General features: G+C 36.0%; 1 protein-coding gene across 3 annotated transcripts in view; it reads left to right on the forward strand.

The window, feature by feature from the left end:
- The window catches only part of DIPK1A (divergent protein kinase domain 1A), an 88,805-nt gene that overhangs the window by 11,936 nt on the left and 61,057 nt on the right, over nt 1-15,812 (forward strand). The window contains exon 1 of one of the 3 annotated variants that reach the window (XM_081057803.1): nt 9,864-9,982. The exons of the other annotated variants lie outside the window; for them this stretch is intronic. The gene's annotated coding sequence lies outside the window, so the exon portion shown is untranslated. Of the gene's footprint in view, nt 1-9,863; nt 9,983-15,812 lie in introns of those variants that run through there. 3 annotated transcript variants of the gene reach the window in all.

The raw sequence follows: 15,812 nt of genomic DNA on the forward strand, positions 1-15,812 counted from the left end.
AGAAGCAGTTTTGATCCAGCTCCTTTTAGGTTGCCTTGTGGAGTATTTTGGGCTGTGGCTTTCTCTGATTCTCATCCATCAACACAATTCCATCTGATTTTTTAATTCTAGAAATTTATTGAATCTTTCATCTGCTGGTGAACCCCCTACTTCCCTTTCCTTTTGCGATTAGAGGTTTATTGCTGCTTCTGTCTCCCTTATTTGAGTATGGTTTTGCAAGTAGTAAGTAGTAAACATTATATATCCTCAATCAACCATTTTGAACTGAAAGTCCTGATGTGAATTTAAACTGTCTTTCTTCTGGATATTTATCTACTTACCCTGTTTATCTTCATGGCTGCAGGGTCTGTTTAAGTACTGCATAATTAATAAATTATTTCGATAAAATAAGACAAGAGAATTAGAGTAGATAACTTTAGAGGCATAAAGATACTATTTTTTAAATTAAAAATCTTGTATGACAACAGTTTTTTTTACTAAAAAAAGAACACTACTCAATTAAAGATTACAGTCTTAAATTAGCATCAATTTTGTGCCTGATTTCTATAGGTTATAAGTCAACAGGATATTTTTTACCTGCTGTGTACCAGTTACACAGTTAAGCACTGGGCTTGTAGCAGTGATATGATAGAGCTCTGCTTTCATAGAATTTGCATTTTGTTTTTGGTGAGGGGCATTGATAAATAATAAATGAATTTTAAAAAACCAACAAAAATTTCAGGTCGCTATGTACACAGTGCAAATAATTAGGTGATGTGATAATGAGTGTCAGAACATATATGTTGGCCATTGGTTGGAGAACTTTGCTGTGGAGGGGATGGTTACCTGAGATCTAATAAGCAAAGCCAGCCAGGCAAAAACTGGGGGATTACCACCAGAGCACATATCCTTTCCACTTTATTCAGTGTTCCCCACGCTTTGGTTTTGATTATACATCTGTCCTATAAAAGATTTTTATATTAATGTAATGAATTGCTTAAACATTTCATCAGCTTTTAAGTAGCACTTTGGTGAAATACTCATGAGATAATTTACTCTCCTAGGACAGAGAAGGGGTAAACAAGCCTTTTTAGTCTGTGATAGCAGAATGGTCTGGCGAATTTAAAGGCCTTAATTATTATGCGTTAAGCAACAACTTAATTTGCTTCAGTCTGATTCTTAGCTTTCAAATGGAGTTCTTCCGTTGATATATTGTGTTGCTATTTTGGTGCTTGTGATTTTGCTGTTGCACTTTTCCTCATCAACAAGTATTTACTGTTCACTTCGTACAGTCCCTGTGCTGGTGTTGATACTGTGGGCTGCGGATACACCTTCGCTTTTGTCTTTAAGTGGGGTACACTTTTCAAGGAGTGTGAGGCATGCATAGTTTCAGGGAACCAATCTGTAGATCCTCAAATACCCCATGTCCTTTTTCTAACGTTCTGCCTGAGAATGTCCAGCAGGGTCCGCTTTGCCACCTTCTCTTTCCCAGTTGCCCTTCTCCCACTATTACAAAGGAAAGGCGTACTGCTCATCCATTTTGGATCTTACGAAGGTCCCTGGATGTAAAAACCACTGGGAGCCAAACAGAGCAAATGAAATTACTGGTGTCTTTGTTAAAATAGTGAAGGACTAAGTAACACTACCTGAGGGAATGACTGGATAACAGTTTCTTTCGGGATTCAACTAGTTTCCAATATTTTGCTCTCACTAAAATAATTGAGTTGTTTGCTAATTAACTAATAGATTAAGTATATATATATATATATATATATATATATATATATATTACATATATATATATATTTGATGGTAGATTACTGTTGTTTGTCACGTAGCTCAAAAGACTTCAAAGAATTAAGAAATAATTGCTCTAACAAGACTTCCATTCTCGTCTTCTCATTTATGTGGAAAGGCGCTCACCACTTAAAATTATAAAAACAAAAAGTAGGGATAGAATTGAACTTGATTTCATTTTGGCAATAAATAATCACTGCTTGGAAACGTGAACTAATTGAAAAAGAAAATGTTCACCCATCTCTTTAATAAAGTTTCCTCTCATGTTTAAGAATTTTTAAAATCAAAATTTGTAGTTTTAATTGATTGGGTAGTAATAATTGTAATAAAGAGAACTCAAAACAGAAGAAATTGTTTTAAACTTGGGAGTCTTTTACAGGAAATAAAGAAAAATTTATTTTTAATTTATAGACAGATTTTTGATAAGGAAAAATATAATAGAGTGGCCAATAAAAGACTTTCAAACATAAAATTGAAAATAATTTGTGTGGGAGGAATCACTTTTCCTGATTTAAAGCTTACTGTATAGCTTCATTAATCAAGGCAGTGTAGTACTGGTGGAGGGATAGACACATAGATCAATGGAATAGAATAGGGAACCCAGAAATAGAGCCACATAAATATGACTAATTAATTTTTGATAAAGGACTTAAAAAGCAATTCAAATGGAGGAAGCATAGCCTTTTTATTAAGTGGTGCTGAACATTTGGTTATCCGTTGGCAAAAAAAAAAGAACTTTGATGACCTAAATCTTATACAAAAATTAACTCAAAATGGATCATGGACATAAATGGAAAACATAAAACTCTAAAACTTACAGGAAAAAAAAAATCTTTGGTGCCTAGGACTAGGCAAAAAGTTTAGACTTGACACGAAAAACATGATCCATAAAAGGAAAAATTAATTAATTTGATCTCATCCAAATTAAAATCCTTTGCAAAAGACCTTGTTAAGAGGATGAAAAGACAAGCTACAGACTGGGAGAAAATATTTGCAATACACATATCTAACAGAGGATAAGTATCTAGAATATATAAAGAACTCTCAGAACTGAGCTATAAAAATAAATCCAATTAGAAGAATGGAAAAACGACATGCACAGATTTCACCAAGGAGGAGATACATGTGGGAAATAAGCACATGAAAAGATGTTCAACCACATTAGCCATTAGGGAAATGCAAATCAAAACCACAATGAAATATCAGCATGGCTCAAATTAAAAATAGTGACAATACCAAATGTTGACAAAGATGCAGAGAAACCGAATCATTCATATATTGATGGTAGCGATGTAAAATGATACAGCCACTCTGGAAAACAGTTTGACAATTTCTTAAAAAAACTAAACACGCAACTACCATATGGCTCTGAAATTAAACTCCTGGGCATTTATCCTAGAGAAATGAAAACTTATTGCTATGGACTGAATTGTGTCCCATCCCACCCCACCCCCAAATTAATATGTTGAAGCCGTTACTTCCAATTGTGTGGTGTTTGGAGATGAGGTCTTTGCAGATAATTAGGTTTGATGAGGCCACAAGGCAAGACTCTCATGATGGGATTAGTGCTCTCATAAGAAGGTGCGTCATTTCTTTTTCTCTGTGCCTGTATGATTGCTATCTGTAAGTCAGTCAGTCTCTCTCTTTCTCTCCCCCTCTTTCCTTCCCTCTCTCTCTCCCCTGCAAGCCAGGAAGAGACTTCCAGCCTCTAGAATTGTGAGAAAATAAATTTCTGTTGCTTAAGCCACCCAGTCTATGGCATTTTGTTATGGCGGCCCAAGATAACTATGAGACTTATGGTCACATAAACATATACATAAATGTTTGTAGCCACTTTGTAATAGCTCCAGTCTGGAAACAACCCAGATGTCTGGCCTTCAATGGATGAATGATTAAATAAGCCATGGAATATGACTCAGCAATAAAAAGGAGTGAACTATTTATACATGCAACTACTCAGATGAACTTGGAGGAAATTATGCTTAATAAAAAGCCAATCTCAACAGGATACATATTGCATGGTTCCATTTATATAACATTTGTGGAATAACATAATTAGAGGGATGTAAAACAGATTAGTGGTGGTCAGGGGATTGGAAAGGGATAGGGAGGCTGAGCTATAAAAAGGTAGTATAAAGGAGTCTGTAGTGATGGTACAGTTAAGTATCTTGATCGTGGTGGTGGTTACACTAAGTTACATGTGTGATAAAATTGCATAGAGGACACACGTGTATGCACACAAAATGAGTGCATATGTACTGGTGAAATATGAATAAGCTCTGGATTGTACAAATGTCAATTTCCTAGTTTTGATGTTGTGCTGTTGTTAATTATACAGCATGTAGATGTTGGGGTATGCTGGGTGAAGCGTACATGGGACCTCCCTGTGCATTGCTTAGCGCCTTCCTATGAATCTATAAATTTTTCAAATTAAAAATTAAAACAATTTGTGGTGAAAGTAGAAAGGAAAATAAGTTCAAGAAAAAAAAATGAGAAAATGCATGACATTTCAAGCATTTGGTTTGATTTGTATCAGGCACCTTTGTCCTTCTTAGCCTTTTTTTTTCATTAACTAGCGATGATGATTGTTAGGGGAGTTTATTCTTACCTTCCTAATGAGAATTCAAATTTTTCCCTAATAACAATATTTTCAATATTGAAAGAGGAGTGCTTTAGCTTCCGCATAAAATGCTATGATATCCAAAAATTATACAATTTTGAATGACTTTCAGAAAACTCATCATGGCTTTCTATGTTGGATTCTACTATTCTAAGAACTTGTTGAAGTCCAATTAATGAAATGACCAATTTATCCCTTTAAATCGATTGTCTATTTATCTTGGTATATGTTTATGATTACCTTGGAGGAACCAACATATTTTTTCTTATTGAGAGCTGTTAACATATCCATTACATAAGGATTTCTAAAAACTCATGTACCAGTTATTCAAAATTTTTGTCATGGTGAATATAGAATATTATTATGTATGATGATCAACAAATGCTTTAACAAACTACAGGGTTACACGGAGTTTTTTCTTCACTTTCAGTAAGTAAATGGGCATATATATGTTACCTAATGTGAAAAAGATTCTTCTAATATTTTTGTAGAACTTTGAATAAGAAAACAGTTTACACTTTTATTTGAAAAAAGGGCCCAGATAGAATACCACTATGGATATATAAATGGATACTATCTATATTTACTAAAGAGAGCCACATATGAATTTCCCCCCTGTGTCTATTAATACTTTCAAGAGGATAGAGGTAAATATTTGTCTAGATGGGACGCCCTCCATCCAAGCTGGTCGATTTAGCTTAGATTCAAACGTGAAGACTACAGCACCGCCAGGAGACTGCATTACCTTCTAGTGTTGGGAGAGATGGAAGTCGGGAGTATCCCTACTTCATAATTTGATTATGACCGTATGAAAAACTCTAACATACTCATTCAGTATATAGGTTTATATTATTACCAAATATGTTTTCTCTCTATTATAAAGAATGGCATTTAAGTTTTAAATGAACTTCATGTCAAGTGGTTCAAAAATAAACTTTGAATTTCCTTCTGAATAAAGGGTGATAGAATCATCCTCAGGTCAAGGTGCGATTTTTAACTCAAATGAACCTTTGATAGAAACTGACAGTTACTTTTTTTAATAAGTATAATTATCTTTATTAAGTGGTTCATGAATGGGGCAGCATCCCATTTAGCAACTAGAAGGGTGCTCCCAACAGTTACTTTTTAAAGTAGGATTTTTCAACGTAGAATGAATAAAAGTGCCTATTTCCTCTGCAACTTGGGAAAGTACCTGCTGAGTGATACTTTTCTGAATAGAGAAACATCTGACTAAAGATCAGAAGCTGAGTACAGATCAACAGTCTAGGCCATCATATTTTTTCTACCAACCTAAACTTTATTAAAGTTTTGGTAGTATCCATATTAAATAATCCACACTTGTTAGCATAATTTTTGGAAATAGTATTCTCTAGAGCAAGATTTAAACACATGCAGACACCTATTCACAATCAGGAACCTTCTCACTGATCTTTATTTTTGACAGAATTGCTTAGTCTATCTCTGCTTCTTCCATTATGGCCTAAGTAAAGACACTCAATGAATTGTCTCATTTGAGACCAGTCTGCTGAGACCTCTCCCTAGTTTCCCATTTAGCCCATTGTTAAAAACTCAAAACATTTGTATTGTAGGCCTGCTGGCATGGACTTTCTGTCTTTACTTGTTAATGTCCAGCTTTCACTCCTTAACAGCCCAGTCCCTCTAGGAGTCTTTAAAGGAAGTTGTGGGGGAAAGTGTTGTGTATATATATGTATGAGCCTTCTAAGGTGATTAGGCAAAAGCCAAAGAAGATTATCATCACCCCATGCTGTAAAGTCCCAGTAAGACAACGACAACGAGGCAGTATTAAACGGTGGTTTAGAGCATGAGCTTGGGACTCAGACACACCAGGATTCAGGTCCTCCTTCTACACTGTATGTGATGTCTTCCTTTAGACAACATGCTCAACCTAAAACTTCTTAACTGTAAAGTCATAAAAAGAATAACATTTTAATTTCATGGAGTTATTAGGATTAGATGAAACAATGTATGTATTGCTCTCTGTTCTGTGTATAGCTAGCTCATAATAAGAGCAATGATAAGGGAAGTAAGAAGAAAATAATTATTTTCTAATGCCCTTTTAATTCTTTTAAATCAGAAAAGGATGAATTCCTACCAGTAGACTACTAGATCTCTAATTCTCTGAAGCTGTGAGTTTGGTAAAGGTTAATATGCTGTTAGCTTAAAATTAGTTTCATTATTAGCCTTTTAGCATCCTTTGACATTTATTTAAGGGGGCTGATTTTTTTTTTTGTGTTTGTGTGTGTGTGTGTGTGTGTGTGTGTAGGTAAGCACTTACCATGTTTCCCTGAAAATAAGACCTGGCTGGACAATCAGCTCTAATGCGTCTTTTGGAGCAAAAATTAGTATAAGACCCAGTCTTATTCTGTATCATATTATATTATAACATAATATCATGATATTATATTATAATATAAGACCTGTTATTATATTGTATTATACCTGGTATATCATATATCATCTCATATATTATATTATAAAGACCCAGTCTTATAGTAAAATAAGACCCGGTCTTATATTAATAAGACCGGGTCTTATATTAATTTTTGCTCCAAAAGATGCATTAGAACTGATGGTCCATCTAGGTCTTATTTTCAGGGAAACACAGTACTATATATTTTCTGTTTTTTTAAAAGATTTTTATCAAAATATAGCTAACATACAATATTATATTAGTTTCAGGGGTACACCATAGTTATTTAACATTTATATACCTAAAGAAGTGATCACCACGATAAGTCCAGTAACCATCTGACACCATACTATGCTATCACAATATTATTGACTATATTCCCTTGCTGTACATTACATCCCCATGATTTGTTTGTTTTATAGTTGGAAATTTGGACCTCTTATTCCCCTCTACCATTTCCCCCCGCCTTTTAAAATTTTCAATTACAGTTGACATTCAATATTATTTTACATAAATTTCAGGTGTATAGCATAGACATTTATATAATTTAAGAAGTGATCCCCCTGACTAGTACACACCTGGCACTATACAGTTATTACCATATTATTGACTATATTCCCTGTGCTTTACTTACGTCCCCATGACTATTTTGTAACTACCAATTTGTGCTTCTTAATCCCTTCACCTTTTTCACCCTGCCCCCAACCCCCTCCCATGTATCATCCTGGTAAATCTAGTACCCATCTGACACATAGTTACTACAATATTATTGACTATATTCCTTATGCTACACCCTACTTGACTACTGTGACTACTACTGGACTACATGACCGTGATTACTGTGTAACAAACCAATTTACACTTCTTAATCCCTTCCCCCTTTTCACTGACCTCCAACCCCCCTCCCATTGGGTAGCCATCAAAATGTTCTGTGTATCTATGAGTGTGTTTCTGTTTTGTTTGTTTATTTTGTTCTTTAGATTCTGCATATAAGCAAAATCATATTGCATCTGTCTTTCAATGTCTGACATACTGCACTAAGCACAATATCCTCCAGGTCCATCCATGCTGCCACAGATGGCAAGAACCCTTTTTGTTCCATGGCCGAACAATATTCCATAGTATGTATCTATCTCTTTCTCATTATCCATTCTTCCATCGAGAGACACCCAGGCTGCCTCCAGATCTTAGCCATTGTAAACAGTGCTGCAATGAGCATATGGATGCACTATTCCCCTCGAAGCATTTTGCATTTCTTTGGATAAATACCCAGAAGTGGGATTACTGGGTCCTTGTTTGTCTCTTGTCATAGCCTTTGTTTTAAAGTCAATTTTGTCAGGTATAAGTATTGCTATTCCAGCTATTTTTGTTTCCATTTCCGTGAAATATCTTTTTCCATCCCTTCACACTCAGTCTGTGTCTTTCAATCTGAAGTGAGTCTCTTGTAAGGCAGCATATGTAAGGGTCTTGTTTTCTTATCCATTCAGCCACCCTATGTCTTTTGATGGGAGCATTTAATCCATTTACATTTAAAGTAATTATTGATACATATGTAGTTATTGCTATTTTATTCACATTTTTGATTTTTTTTTTTTTTTTTTCTTAAAGAAGTCCCTCTAAGATTCTTTGAAATACTGGTTTGGTGGTGCCAAACTCCTTTAGCGTTTTCTTGTCGGGGAAGCTCTTCATCTGTCTTTTGATTCTAACTGATAACTTTGCTGGGTAGAGTAATCTTCGTTGTAGATCCTTACATTTCATCACTTTGAGTATTTCATGCCAATCCCATCTGGCCTGCAAAATTTCTGTTGAGAAATCAGCCTATAGTCTTATGGGAGCTCTTTTGTAGGTAACTGCTTTTCTTTTGCTGCTTTTAAGATTTTTTCTTTATCTTTAACCTTTCCATTTTAATTATGATGTGTCTTGGTGTGGGCCTCTGTGGATTCATCATATTTGGGACTCCCTGCATTTGTTGGGATTGTATATCTATTTCCTTTGCCAGGTTAGGGAAGTTTGCTGTTATTACTTCTTTTCATAGGTTCTCAATTCCTTGCTCTCTCTCCTTCTGGGAGTACCCCTATGATGCAAATGTTGTTACGGTTCATATTGTCCCAGAGGCCCCTAAAACTATCCTCATATTTTTGGATTCTTTTTTCTGTTTGCTATTCTGATTGGGTGCTGTCTGCTACCTTATCTTCTAAATTGCTGATTCCATCCTCTGCTTCATCTAATCTGCTGTTGATTTCATCTGGTATATTCTTCATTTCAGTTATTGTATTCTTTATTCCTAATGGGTTCTTTTTTATGTGTTCTATCTCCATTTTTGTTTTCTATCTTTTTGTTGAAGTTCTCGTTGAGACCATTGAGCATCCTTATAACAAGTGTTTGGAACTCTGCGTCTGCTAGATTGCTTGTCTCCATTTTGTTTATTTCTATTTCTGGAGCTTTGTTCTCTTCTTTTATTTGGAACATGTTTCTTTGTTTCCCCATTTTCACTGCCTCCCTGTGTTTGTTTTACGTATTAGGTAGGGTTGCCATGCCTCCCAGTCTTAGTAGAGTGGCGTTATGGAATGTGTGTTCTGTGGGGCCCAGTGGTGCAGTCTCCCTGGTCACCTGAGTGAGATGCTCCAGGTATATCCCTAGTGTGGGTTGTGTGTGCCTTCCTGTTGTAGTTGAGCATTGATTGCTGTTTGCATGTCAGTGGGAGGCATTGACCTTGGGGCTGATTGGTTGTGAGGACTGACTTTGACTACAGTGGAGGAGCTGTGATGCAGGGGCTGACCCGACAGAGCAGGGTTTGCTTTAGCAGGGCTCTGGTGACTGCCCTGTCTGCCCTTTGGGTGTGTCATCCTTTGAGGCGGCCAGGTGATGCTCCAGCTTCATAAAAATGAACCAAATCAAGGGCCAGGGCAGGAGCTTCCTCTATATAAGCCAACTTCCCCTTTGTCTTGGGGGAGCACACTTTTGGTTTCCTTCAGAGGCTGTGTTACCCTGGTTTCCAACCTTTTACCTGAATAAAGTTTTTCCTTTTACCACACCCCAGATTGGAAACTCCTGTTAGCATTGGATTGGTGGCAGTGAACTTTTGTTGACAATCTTATCAGCACTCTAGAAGCCCCCTTCATGTTTACTTCCTATCACCACCATCTCCTGCATCGGTAAGCACTATACTTCTAATGGAATAGATTAGTATTGTCTATTTTTGTTCTTTATGTAAATGGACTCATATCTTTTGGGTCTGGCTTCTTTTGCTTAACACTACATTTGTGAGATTCATCCATATTGTAATGTGTAGTTACATATGTTCATTCTCATTACTGTATAGTATTCTATTGTGTGAGCATACCCCTACTTATTTATTTATTCCACCTTTAATGGGTATTTGGGTTACTTCCAGTTTTTAGCTATTACAAATATTCAAGCTGTGGACATTCTCGTACCTGTCTTTTGGTGAGTATATGTACCATGTTTTCCCGAAAATAAGACCTAGCCAGACCATCAGCTCTAATGCGTCATTTGGAGCAAAAATTAATATAAGACCTTGTATTATATTACATTATATTATACCTGGTCTTATATTATATTAAATAAGACTGGGTCTTATATTAATTTTTGCTCCAAAAGACACATTAGAGCTGATGGTCTGGCTAGGTCTCATTTTCGGGGAAACATGCTAAGCGTTTGTGTTGGACTGGAATTGCTGGATCATAGATATGCCTACATTTGGTTTTAATAAATAATTACAGTTTTCCAAAAGATTGTACTATTTTGTACCACCAGTAATTTATGAGAGCTCTAGTTGCTCCATATCCTCACCAGTACTTGGTATCGTATACCTTCTTCATTACCTTCTTCATTTTAGATATTCTGATGGTATAGAATGATATCACATTGTGGTTTTAATTTGCATTTCCCTGATGACTAATGAAGTTAGACATCTTTTCAGGTTTATTCACCATTTGGATAGCCTCTTTTGAGAAAGCACACAAGTTCAGGTCTTTTCTTTACATTTCAGCTGGGTTGTCTGTATTTTCTTATTGATTTTCAGGAATTTGCTAATCTCTGTCATTTTTCAGATTTGTTATTATATCTTCCACTTTTGTGGGTTGTCAGTTTGTGGGTTGTAATGTTTCCTTTGTTAATGGGGAAGGGGACAGGACTTTATTGGGGAACAGTGTGTACTTTCAGGACTTTTTTCCAAGTCAAGTTGTTGTCCTTTCAGTCTTAGTTGTGGAGGGCGCAGCTCAGCTCCAGGTCCAGTTGCCATTGCTAGTTGCAGGGGGCACTGCCCACCATCCCTTGCGGGAGTCGAACCAGCAATCTTGTGGTTGAGAGCCCGCGCTCCAACCAACTGAGTCATCTGGGAGCTCAGCGGCAGCTCAGCTCAAGATGCCGTGTTCAATCTTAGTTGCAGTGGGTGGAGCCCACCATCCCTTGCGGGACTCGAGGAGTTGAACCAGCAACCTTGTGGTTGAGAGCCCACTGGCTCATGTGGGAATCCAACCGGCAGCCTTCGGAGTTAGGAGCACGGAGCTCCAACCGCCTGAGCCACTGGGCCGGCCCATTAATGTTGTTTCTTGATGAACAGAAATTCTTACTGTAATCAGATTTATCAGTATTTTCCTTCTATGGCCAGAGTTTTTATGTCCTATTAAGAGGATACAAATACTTCAAATACTCTAAGGTCACGAAGATATTTTATCTTCTTTTCTCTGAAAGCTTTATTACCTTATCTTTCACATTTAAAATTGTAGCCCAGTAGGATCTGATTTTTGTATAAAGTGTAATTAGAAGTTAAGATATTTTTTCCCCCAATTGGATATTCAGGTGTCCTTTGTTGGGATTTTTTGAAAAGTAGCATGAACACTTTGGTAATAGTTGGGTCATTCACTACTAGAATGTTCCAATCCTAGCCCAGAAGGAGACTGAAAGAACATTTTACGACTTCTTTCTTTTTCCTGGTTGACCAATAAAGCACAATAAAGCAGATGGGGATTTCTGTTGAGATCCCCATAAGCTGAAAGTCATGTGTGCTGGAATTAGGCAGAAGTATAACATGTAGTAACGGTGCAGTAATACTTGTAAATTGTTCTTAATGGTTTAGTCACCAGTTAATGTGCTACAAGGAAGTTCGAGTGATTGGAGAAACATGTAGATCTGACAACATAGTTTTGAACTTTATAGGAAAGCTTTAAAAAAATTAAGCTCAGAAGGTAAGGGGGGTGGGGGGAGGGAGATGAGGATAAGGGGGATTAAATATATGGTGATGGAAGGAGAACTGACTCTAGGTGGTGAACACACAGTGGGATTTATAGATGATGTAATACAGAATTGTACACCTGAAATTATGTAATTTCACTAACAATTGTCACCCCAATAAATTAAAAAAGAAAAAAAAATTAAGCTCAATAGTTATGTTGCCTTACATTTCTAAAACAGTTTACGAAGTACTGTCATATACACTGTTTCATTTTGATCCTCATGGTAACTAGCATTGCAAGATTTTCAAAACAGATATTGTTCCAGTTTGACAGTTAAGAAACCGGAAGTTCAGATCAGTTAATTAGCTTTATAAATAATTTGATAAAACTGGTAATCTTGTAATCTTGTTGCTCTGTTTCAACCATCTTTACAAGACTGCTCTAGGCAAACTGAATCAGAGATACAGACAGCCCCAAAATATGATTTATTCTCTCAAAGGGATATAAGGCTTCAGTGTTTAATCAAAACAAAATATTTTAGGTCTGACGAATGAGCTGGAGCTGGGAGGGGTTTCGCCTCATAGAGCTTGATAATCTCACATTTTCCTATTGTCTTCTTTTTACAACCATCAATTGGATTAGCTCTTTATAATGCCTTAATCCCCTTTTCAAGCACTTTACAATGAACTTTGTGTTTGATTTCTATTAGCAAACAGACATAGGACCTAAATGGAATTACATAAACTAGACAGAAAAGATGGTAAGAATTTATTTCTAAAAGTATAACTCAGAGGTCATCAAATTTTTATTATTCTACTCAATTGTAAGGTCCGGGAAGTTTGTGGGTAAAGAGACTGTTTATAATTTTTGTTTTTTTCTGGAATACTATAGTGAATTGCATATAATGAACATCTATAGTCTGTATGAAATAACAATTTTGTCAAGTAGAATAGTGAAGGTAAAAATTGCTTCTACTAACGGTAGATTAAAAAAAAAATATCTAGATGACCTATTCATTAAAAGGCTCAAACTTAAATCCTCTAGGGCCATATAGAGCAGCATTCAATAAAGCAATAGATCAAGGTTCTTGATAGATCAGAGATACATGATACGAGCTCAGTGGTTCTGGCAGAACTGGACTAAAACAACCACTTTGGACTTCTTTTATGTTCTCCTTCTATATTCCCCCCCTGCAGAAAAACTAGACTTGGGTTTTCAAAACTACTACTTAGTTAAATGAATCCAGAGAGATGTCATCTAAATCACCATAACCTCAACTGTGCACTACAATTTTCTGACAATAGTGTTCTTCTCTCTGACCCTATATAGAGCCAAATCTACCACATTTTTTTATAGTAGAGATGATTACATCCTGTGTTTTAACTTGTTTAGTTAATCAAGTATGGAATGATGTGTTTATTTCTTTGCTCTATTATTTGAATAAGTTAAAAGATAATAAGGATAAGATAAAGATTTTATTCTCCAGGTTCTGGAATTGTATTGTAAATGATGGAATTAGTTTTAGTGATCCTGATTCAACATGCTTGTTTTATGAAGAGGAAACAGGCTCAAGTCACACAGCTAATAGCAGAGCTAAGATTTGATTACTGGTCTTATGATCCTGATTCCAGTGCCCTGCCACCTTTAAATATATTGAGCCATAATTTTTAAAGGATCTTACCAAGTTTGAAGACACAGAATTTCTTAGTTCTGTTTTTAATAATTTTTAAACCAGTTCTAACCTCATTTTACTTTGGTGACTCAGGGACTTAAAATACACAGTCCTTTAAAAAATATTATGTACAGGGTCACAAAATAAAAGCATATTGCCATTTCTGGCAAAATATTGTTTCAGAAAGAGCCTAAGACTTTCAAGGTGTTGAAATGACTTAGATAAAAGGAGTTTAAGATACAAGCAACATGGTTTGTTTAGCATTATTTAAGAAGGTAGTACTGTTCAATAGAAAAGTTGAAAGATTATTGAACTGGGGGGTCTTCAGACCTATATTTTGTACTGTTACCAACTAGTTGTGTGATTTTAGACAAATGACCTGCCTTTTCTGGGCTTCTGTTTGCTTGTCTGTAAAATAAGGAGACAGGGCTAGAATTATCTGTCTCTTCGGTAAATAACTGTCATTATTGCAGAATGTGAGAAATTAGGCAGAGCAAGTTTGTTGTCAGAAGTCTTTGGACATGAAAATGATCTGTACCTAATATTCTTTATCTCGACACTACTAAGTAACCACAGACCAGCCAGCCAGCATTCGATCTCCCTCTGTAGAGCTGCCACTACTGTCCATGTATAGAAGCCTGGAGAAGAGCCAGGTTTTATTTTTGCCAGAAACACTCTTGGCAAATATGTATCCCTAGAGATGTCTGTTTAATTTTGTGGTGCAGTGCATGGTTTAGTGAAAAAGAAAAGGAATGCTGAGCTATTTCATTCTAAATGCTCTCAGAGACAGCTCATGTTCATTTGTTTCCATACTGTCTGTGTTTCAAGATGTTTTGAGGTGGAGGTGAGCCAAAATGAAATGAAAAGAGAAAGCGGGGAAACCTTCCACAGTATATGCTGACTCTGGAAATGAATTTGAACTATTAGTTGTGTGTATTTCCTTACATGTATTGAAAACTTCTGATATATGTATATTGTATTAAATATCTTGCCAGATTTGTCATTTTAGACTGTCTTTTACTATATATCTGTTTAGAAATCTTAAAACTTCTTAATTCAATTCCAATACTGTCAAGCATTTAAAGCCCTCTATATGTGGTCCTTTCTTCTCCATTCAGCTGAATTAATTCAGCAAATAATTGTTTTGAGCATCTATGTGCAAGGCTCTGTAAAGGTAAAAATAAATAACATCTGGCTTCTTGCAGGTGTATATTAGTGTTAATGTTAACTTGTGCAGGATTTTTTTTTTTTTTTTTTTTTTTTACATTTAGAAACTTGTTCTGCTTCATTCCATTCCACTTAAACTGTTCTTGCTAAGGCCGTCAGTGGTCTCCTTATTGCCAGATTCATGAGGCAGTTTTCAATCCTAATATTGCTTTACTTTTTTATGGCACTGGGTTCTGCTGACCATGCATGCTTTCTTGACACTTTTTCCTTCCTTAGTTTCTAGGTATACAAACTATTCATATTTTCTGTTTCTTTTTGGAACTTTTTCTTAAGGAATAAAGTTTTCATTTTGTTGATCTTCAGTTTAGGTCATTGTTTATTTTATTAGTTTCTGTCTTTATTATTCCCTTCCTTCTTCTTCCTTGGGTTTCCCCCCGTTTTTTTAGTTTATTTGTTTTGCTGTTCTTTTGATAACTTCTTGAACGTTATTTAGCTCTTTATTTTTTATTTTTTTTTAAGGAGGGCGCAGCTCACAGTGGCCCATGCAGGGATCGAACCGGCAGCGTTGGTGCTATCAGCACCACACTCTAACCAACTGTAGCTCTTTAATTTTTAAAAAGTAGACTTTTATTTTGAGAGCAGTTTTAGATTCACAGCAAAATTAATTAGAAAGTACAGAGAGTTCCCATATGCCCTGGACACATACAGCCACCTCTACTGTTGACACCCTGCACCAGACTGGTGCATTTGTTACAACTGATGAACCTACATTGACACATCCTTATCTCCCAAAGTTGACAGTTTACATTGAAGTTCATTCTTGGTGTTGTACATTATGTGGATGTGGACAAATGTATAAGGATACATACCTCCCATTATAGTATCATGTAATGTAGTTTCACTGCCCTAAAGAGCCTCCATGATTCATCTGTTTATCCCTCCCCCTCG

The sequence above is a fragment of the Rhinolophus hipposideros genome (assembly GCF_964194185.1).
Source record: "Rhinolophus hipposideros genome assembly, chromosome: 8".
Taxonomy (NCBI): domain Eukaryota; kingdom Metazoa; phylum Chordata; class Mammalia; order Chiroptera; family Rhinolophidae; genus Rhinolophus; species Rhinolophus hipposideros.